This window comes from Octodon degus, unplaced genomic scaffold, assembly GCF_000260255.1.
Source record: "Octodon degus isolate 3935 unplaced genomic scaffold, OctDeg1.0 scaffold00015, whole genome shotgun sequence".
Lineage (NCBI taxonomy): Eukaryota > Metazoa > Chordata > Mammalia > Rodentia > Octodontidae > Octodon > Octodon degus.
Genome location: NW_004524591.1, coordinates 14527117 through 14535672, shown reverse-complemented (window position 1 = coordinate 14535672; position 8556 = coordinate 14527117). Strand labels below are relative to the sequence as shown.

General features: G+C 37.1%; 1 protein-coding gene and 1 pseudogene across 2 annotated transcripts in view; both read right to left on the bottom strand.

Annotated features, from left to right (window-relative positions):
- The window catches only part of Mpp6 (membrane palmitoylated protein 6), a 95907-nt gene that overhangs the window by 79783 nt on the left and 7568 nt on the right, over positions 1-8556 (bottom strand). The window contains exon 1 of one of the 2 annotated variants that reach the window (XM_004626470.2): positions 3739-3743. The exons of the other annotated variant lie outside the window; for it this stretch is intronic. The gene's annotated coding sequence lies outside the window, so the exon portion shown is untranslated. Of the gene's footprint in view, positions 1-3738; positions 3744-8556 lie in introns of those variants that run through there. 2 annotated transcript variants of the gene reach the window in all.
- On the bottom strand, positions 6524-6725 carry LOC111815374 (annotated as a pseudogene).

Genomic DNA, 8556 nt, shown 5'->3' with positions numbered 1-8556 from the left:
TGCATATATTCTTCTTAGTGGTTAATTGCTGTACAAGATGCGGACTTGTGATCCTATTTACAAACACCATTAGAACAAATCATTCTATTCATTAAGACAATGCAACTATATATCTACCCCAACCACTATGAATAGTAATGGCAACTTAATTGTATTTCTCTAATCATTTATTTTGAAAAGTTCCCCAAAATTGAAACTACTATTAGAGTATACAATTTGATACACTTTAATATAAGTATACATCTTTGAAACCATTAGCACAATTAGACAGTGAATGTATTCATCACTTTCAAAAGTCTGCTTGCTTCCCACTCTATCCTTCCCTGCCCTCAGTCCCTGACAGCTCTCTTCCAAGTATACCTAGGCAGTCACTGGTGTGTAGATAGGTAAGTGTGAAAGTTAACCTTAAGAACTTGGTTGTATTAAGAGACACTAGAGAGGTAACTGGATTTTGAGGGTACTAACATCATTAACTAAACAATTCATCAATGTGATCATAATCTGATGGGTTTATTGGGGGTTAAGAGAAACTGAAGAAGTGGGGACCACTTAAAGGGAGTGGGTCATGGGGATGCTAAGTTCACTGTACATCTAATATTTACCCTACCACTGTTTCGCTCATCTATTACTTTACTTACTTTTATGTCAAGAACACAATTAGTAAAGTTTCCTACTACCATAGTGTTTCTACCTATGTTTCCTTGCAGCTCCTGTAGTTCTGCTTAATCAACATGTTTCCTTTGTTACTCTGTACACAGACAATTATTATGCATAAAAGAACTGTCCTGTTGTTTCCCTTTCCCCAATACTTGTTATCCCTTTGATTTTTAAATCTGTCCTTTTTATTTCCCTTTCTGAATAATTTTGTTTAGCTATTTCTGTATTTTATAATTGACTATAATAAACTGTAATCAACTGAATTATTTTCTTTTTTCTTTGTTGGGGGAACAATACTCCAGGGCCTCACATTCATATGTGTTAGGCAAGAGCTGAGCTCTATCAACATTTAAAAAAATGTTTGATTATAAAAGTGTCTAAGTTACCCAGCACAACCTTTAACTTGTTCTGCCTCTGCTCCTCAAGTAGCTGTAATTATAGGTATGTACCACCACACCCGAGTTCGATTTTGTCAAAGTGAAAAACTTTTTTCTTTAAAAGGTGAGTTAATTCTGTTCACATTCATAATTAGTACTAATACATTGATCTCAATACCACAAGATTTTAAAATTTGACGTATTTGTGATATATTTGCTAATAACTTTTTCCTATGAGAAGCATATTCTTTTTTTGTTTTTTTAAATATGTTTGCATTACATAATGATTACACTCCTTGTACGCAGTTGGTACATGTTCATAATACAACTCAATTCTTTTTTCATTCCTTTTCTCTACCCTCCTACCCCAAACTCTCCATCTCCTTAATCTCCTTCACATTTAAAAAAGATCTTTCTTCCTAAATTTTTTTTTAATTTGAAAAGGTTTGCATTTCTATTCTAGTGACTAGTTAACTAGCTAACTAGCTATCCCCTTTCCAATATCCTTACTCTTGTATTTTGTTTTTAATCATTTTTTGCAAAAGAGTCTCACTCTAGTTCAGTTTAGCCTCAAATTTGCAACCATGCTCCTGCCTCAATCTCCCAAGTGCTGGGATTACAGGTGCACATCACTACGCCTAACTAATTCTATTTTTTAAATTTGTTTACTATCTGGTTTATCAGGTCCTTTAAAAAAATTTCCTTTAATACCATACTGCTCTATATATAATAACAAGCTTCTTAAAATTTTCCTTTTTGTTCTCTAATTTTTTAAAGTTGTATTATTTCTAATTCGTCACATGTTTATTTACATCCTTGTTAATTTAAATTTTAATTTCTATTGGGTAAATACCTCAGAATGGCACTATTGCATCGTATAAGTGTATCCTTAGCTACGTTTCAAAAATTAATGAACTCTTACAATACTATTCAATTCTATGTTATCCCACTGGACATCCACTGGGCAATAAGGGACTTGGGTAGTGGTGTATCAATATTTCTGTATACAAAATCTTGTAAAATAAAATGTATTCTTCAGGGTCAGAGACATACATCACAACTCATAAACAACTTTATTAAGAGTTCTTTTGCTGGTCATGGTGGTGCGTACCTGCAGTCTCAGTTACTTGGGAATCTGAAGCACAAGGAACATTGACTGCTTTGTTTTTGAGACAGGATCTTGCTATGTAGCCTGAGCTGGCCTCAAACTCATGGTGATTCTCCTGCCTCAGCCTCCTGGGTGCTGAGATTACAAGCATGTGAACCACGCCTGTTTCACAAGGAATATTTGAGCCCAGGAGTTGGAAACTAGCCTGGGAAACACAACAAGACCTTCCTCAAAATAAATAATAGGAATAAAAAATAAAGAGCTTCTATCCATACTTCCCCTATTCATAATCCTTTTGGTACTTCTGGTTCTTTGGGATACCATTTTTCCAATACTGCCACAAATCTGGAGCTTTATTTATGTTACTATGCCACTGCCTTTCTATAACTACACTTATGTCCAGGTTCAAGCAGAGAGAGCAGCAGAAAGAAAAAAAAAAGCAGGGATTCACCCTATCCTTGGGATCCCAGCTTGTTTAACTGAAGAGGAAAGTCGCTTCAAGTTTTAGGTTCCTCTATTGCAGCTGTGTCAATACTGCTGTCAGGAGATATTTTGCAGGCAGGGTTGTAAGAGAACATAGAAAAGGAGGGCAGAATAAGGAGGTGGGAGTGAGAGGAAGGAGAGAAAGGGAAGGAGAGAGTCAATACATTACGAGAGATTTCTACCTTCTTGCAAAGCAATGGGAAACCAATTTCATGCTTTCCAAGCAGGAAATAGAATTTCTGGGTTTTTTTCCTGTTTATTCTGATGTCAACTTCTGGATTTTGAGGTATACTGAGTTCAAGTAAAGGGATATAAAACAAAAAAGGGGGGCTGGGGAGACGACTCAGTGAAATAAGTGCTTCCCTGGCAAGCGCAAGGGCCTGAGTTCAATCCCCAATTTCACAAAAAAAAAAAAAAAAAAAAAAGAAACAAAGTGAAAGGTAAACTCACTACTGATTTATGGGACTTAAAATTTCTAGCTGTCATCTCCAACCTTCCTATTTAACCCATGAATCCTGTCCACTTTTTATAGCTACATTCAATGGGAAAGACAAGATGTGATACAATCCTTTCATTTTACTGCAACTGCTACTTTTGTTTTTAACTCAAAACTGTGAAAACTTGGGACAGTTTGGTGTCATTTACTTAAATGATTTTTACTGTTCTTTCTTGTCTAGAATTATCATCAGATATATGTTGTAAGGTAGACATTGTCCCACAGGCCTCTGAGGCTCTGATCCCTATATTTAAAAAACTTTTTTTCCCCCTTTTCTTTAAGATTAAGTATTTTTTTAAACTGATCTTTACTTTTCCCCCTATCTGCTGTTAAAACTATACAATGAATTTCTCATCAAATAGAGTATTTTTCAAATCTAACACTTCCATGTTTCTTTTCTAGTTTGGTTTTCTATTTGAGAGTCTCTGTTGAGTCTTGTTATAGTATGATTGATTGATTGATTGATTGATTGATTGATTGATTTTGTGGAACCGGGGATTGAACTCAGGCCCTTGTGCTTACCAGGGAAGCACTTATTCCACTGAGTCATCTCCCTGGCCCCTATAGTATGTTTTAGTTATTTTCATATATTAAAATAACCAATTTGAACACTTCACTAAATCTAGCATCAGGCCCAGTTAGCACCAGTTTCAACTGACTTTTTCCTAATTTTTTAAAAACAAAAATAGATTGGACTTTATCAGTATTAAAACTTTTGTGCTGCAAAAGATATTCATCAAAAGACAGTTCCAAAGGTTTTCATAAATCATATACCTTATCAAGGAGATACACCCCCCGTACATATAATGCATCAATCCAAGTTACTATGTTAGTGATTTGGTATTCAACCAAAACTGCTAGACATACAGAAGAGAAAACTAGAAAAATGTGAATCAAATCACTAACATAGTAACTTGGATTCATTATATTTTTCAGAGTTATTAAGATTTTCAGTAACTGCTTTGGACCTTAAATTACAGAATTTGTTTTTGTTGATAGTATGCAATCAGTGAACTTCTATTCATTTTAGCCTGACTCCCTTGGGGATGTATCATGTCTGAATAGCTTAATGATCAGCCAGTAACTCGGACAAAGGTTGTGTTCACACACCTGGAAAGTTCAAGACTTTCACTCTCAAGCCAGTTTATCTGTGTGAGGATTGAAAAATGTAATCAAAGTTGCAGCAAGTTCTCAAATCTACCTTAGCTTTTACTTTCTGTCAGGCTCTCTCTGGTCACCCCATGTGAACAGCTTACCTCAGCTTTTCCACAATTCTCCATTAAGAATATGTCCTTATTAAATTTCTGCTGGTCCAGTGCTCAGGCCAAGTCAGGCCCACAACCTGAAACTAGCAAAACAGCAGGTTTTCTCTGTTTGTTCTGAACCAAATTTCACCAATTTTCCAGCAAAGGGGTTTCTATATCCCCTTCTACTCTTACCTGCAATCAAGTTACTGCTTGTCACAGTTCAGGCTGCTATAACAAAAATACTATGAGCCCATGCCATGAGTCCTTCCTTCTCCTTATAAGGGAATTAATGCCACAAACGGAGATGGACCTATTCTTATGATATAATCTAATCCTAATCATTTCCCAAAGGCCCCACCTGCAAATATTAACTCACTGAAGTTAGAATTACAGCATGTGGAAATATATTCAGTTCATTGCACTGATAAAAGTTTCAGTTCTCACCAAGGGAGCTGGGGAATCCAGGAAGCTATATAGGAATAGTCCCAGAAAAAAGGGCCACAGATTCATACTATTCCCACCTTAAGCAGTTTTGCAAGAATTATTTCTCAAGTTTTTAATTCCCTTTAGTCAATTTCCAGTATCCATCAGTGGCTGATGTTTTGACAATTTTGTCTAGTTTCATAATTGTTTTTGCAGAGGGGAACTATTAACCTCTTTACATCAACAATACCAAAATCAAAGGTTTTTCATTTTGTTTTGTATTATGGTACTGGGGAGTGAAGCCAGGACCTTCATTCTGAGATACATTCCTCAGCCCTTATGTTTTTGCATTTGCCAATGGAAATCATTAGAAAATAAAATAATAATAAGAGCTAGGACAGCTAAATCCTCCTTCATTGCTGATGGGAATGTAAACTAGAACAACCATTACAAGAAATCAATAAGAGGATTTCTCAAAGAACTGAAATTAGAAATTTCATGTGACCCAGCCACCCCCCTGCTAGATATCTTCTCAAAGAACTTAAATTATCATACTACTGCAATACTTATATTCCAATGGTTTTTTAAAATATTTATGTATTTATTTATTTGATCCAGGGTCTCACTATACAGTTTGGACTCTTAGTGATCCTCCTGTCTCAGCCTTCCCAGCACTGGGAATACAGACACGCACCATCACACCCGGCACAGTACAACTGGGGTTCTGGGGACTGCATGTCATGCGGTACTGGGAATCAAACATATATAAAGTCCTAGGTTCAATTCTTACACCAAGAAAGAATGGCAAGAAATGTTGAAGAGGACCAGGGACATAGCTTGGGTCATTGCACTTGCTAGTAGGCTCTTAGGCTTCTGAGCTATCTCCCCAGCCTTTGCATACTAATGTTTATGGCACCACAAATGCATAATAAGTTGCTAAACCCTGGAAGCAACCCATATATCCAAACAATTCTGTTTGATATTCATTGTGCCTCCAGGAACCAATTAATGACAAAGAATAAGTTATCATGGTTCTCCTTTTTCTTTCCCCTATTTTTAATCTTTTAGGGGCTTAATCTTTAGTCTTTTATGGTCAAAAGCACTTTTTTCAAGAAGGGTAAAGGGCCAGAGATGAAGCTCAGTGATAAGAGTATTTGCTGAGCATGTATCTGGACCTGGATTTAATCTTTGGTATTGCCAAAAAGTCTTTTGGGCTAAAAATATGATATAGCTCTTAATGACAGGGCAATTGCTTAGCATGTGTAAAGTCCTAGGTTCAATCCTACCACCAAAAAAGAATGGCAAGAAATGTTGAAGAGGGCCAAGGAGTTAGCTCAGCAGCATAAGTGCCTGCCTGGAAAGCACAAGTCCCTGGTACCACCTAAAAAAAAAAAAAAAAAAAAAAAAATTGAAGAGTGATAACATATATTTTAATTATGGCATTCTGTATTATTTAATTTAATAAGTATATATTATGAAGGTTGTCTTAGCTTGAACTGCTATAACAAAGTATCCCCCTTTATCTATGAGAGATATACTCCAAGACCCACACTGTATGTACTAAACCACAGATAGTACCAAATCTTATTATACTATGTTTTTTTCTATATGTACAATCATACACGCCCATCAGAAAGTTTAATTGAGAAAAGAGGCACATAAGCTATGTGATGGGGCATGCCTGTAATCCCAGCACACAGAAGGTTAAGGAAGGAAGACTGCTGTGAGGCCAGCTACATAGTGAATTCAAAGCTAACCTGTGGGACCTTGCATCACAAAACAAAACACCCACAACAAATTAAGCATAGTAAGAGATTGAAAGTAATCAATAAGATGGAACAAATATTTTGATATACTGTAATAAAGGTTATGTGAATGTAGTCTAATTCCTCACTGTACTACACTTGATCTTAGCCAAAAGGCCGAGAAGTGATGTACTACAAATAGTATTATTTCACACTGCTGTTGACTAGAGGTAACTAAAACCATAGAAAGTTAAACTGCTGATAAAGGGGGATTCTATGCCACAGACTGGGTGGCTTATAAACAACAGATTTTTTTCCCACACACAGTTATGGAAACTGAAAGTCTGAGATCAGGATGTCAGTGTGTTCAGCTCTAATGAAGGCATTTTTTCAAGTTATACAGTTCTCACAATACACGGCAGGCAGAGAACTAGAGAGAGATCAGGGGTCCATGTTATAAGGCACTAATTGCACTCATGAGGGTTCCATCTCCATTATGCAACTATTTCCCAAAGGGTCTACCTTCTAATACCATCATGTTATAAAGGTTTAGAATTTCAACAAATGACTTTCCGGGGTTCACACTAAGTCCACAATATTGACTTCTAGATGAAATTACAATGTTTAAGCTCAACTGTCAACCTGACTGGACTAACACTCCTGGAGAAATGACTGGATCATGGGGGCATTATATTCATCAGTGGATTCACACATTAATATTCAGAGGTAAGTGTGCTGCTAGGTGATGCGGAGGGCCCTGTGTGTTTAGAGGGCATCTCTCTCTTTGGTACTCTTCTCCATGCTCTGGTTCTTACCTACCATGAAGTGAGCAACCTTTCTCCACCTAGCCTTTTGCCGTGACATTCCTCCATTGGAGCAAACTATGGACTGAAATCTCTGAAACTATAATCCAAATTAAACTGTTTCTCTAACTGTGAATGTCAGATATTTTCTCAACAAAATGGAAATGACCAATGTAGAAACTAATATATTTTCCCATGTGTGAAGTTGTTTTAAGTTAAAACATCTTATAAAACAAGTAGTGAGGGAATGGTTTTCTAACATTTGGTGCATTTCTCTTCACAGTTTTACCCATGAGTAAGCATGGCCTAAAAACAAAACATGGGAAATTCTGGGAAAAATCAATGCATAAGTTTTAAATTGCATATCCTTTGAGTTGTATAGTAAAATACCACACTATCTTGCTCAGTTCAGTCCAGGGCAAGAATCAATCCTCTGTCCTGTGTATCCATGCTATAAATATTACCAATACATTAGTTACCTGGTCCTTTAGCTTATCAAACCAACGGTATGAGACCACAATGCTTTTTTTTCAAGTACAGTAACTCTCCAACTTATGAACAAGTTCTGTGAGAATGTAATGTGATTCATTCCTAAGTCTAACAAAATGTGCTTTGTACAGTCCACCTGCAAAAGTTTGCAACTCAAATGTTTGTAAGTTGAGGACTCACTGTATTATGATTTAGATTTAAAATATCCCCCAACAGTCTTACATTCTGAGGAGGTCTCTGACCAGAAGGGATAGGTCACCTAGGGAAATGCTTTTCAGTGATTCATTTTATCCTGTTCAGCCATGGGAGGCACTCAGAGGCCTCTTTAGTCATGGTCCAAAGAGGACAGGTTATATCTCAAACTGATGACAGATCCTGGTGTCATTCACCTGGGGCTGATTTTTCAGGCATGTAAAATGCAAGAGTTGTGAGGTCATGGAGGCTTCCACTTAGATTTTAAAGAAAGGCCTGTGAGGCTAGGCAACATTTATGTATGGAGCTGTGAATATAAAGCTGAAGATGCAATCAAGATCCTAAGAAGTCAGAGTTAACCTGGGATATAGATGGCATGGCAGGCAACAAGAGCCAGTCTGAAGAAGAAATTATGTGGCCTTCAAATAGCAAGGCCGTGCCGAGTTCCGGGAGCCCCCAGACCCAGTCCTAGCCCAGGTCCGGTGAGTGTGCGGAGAGTTTCCTGCTACCCTGCGCCGGCGGGACCAGTCCCAGCC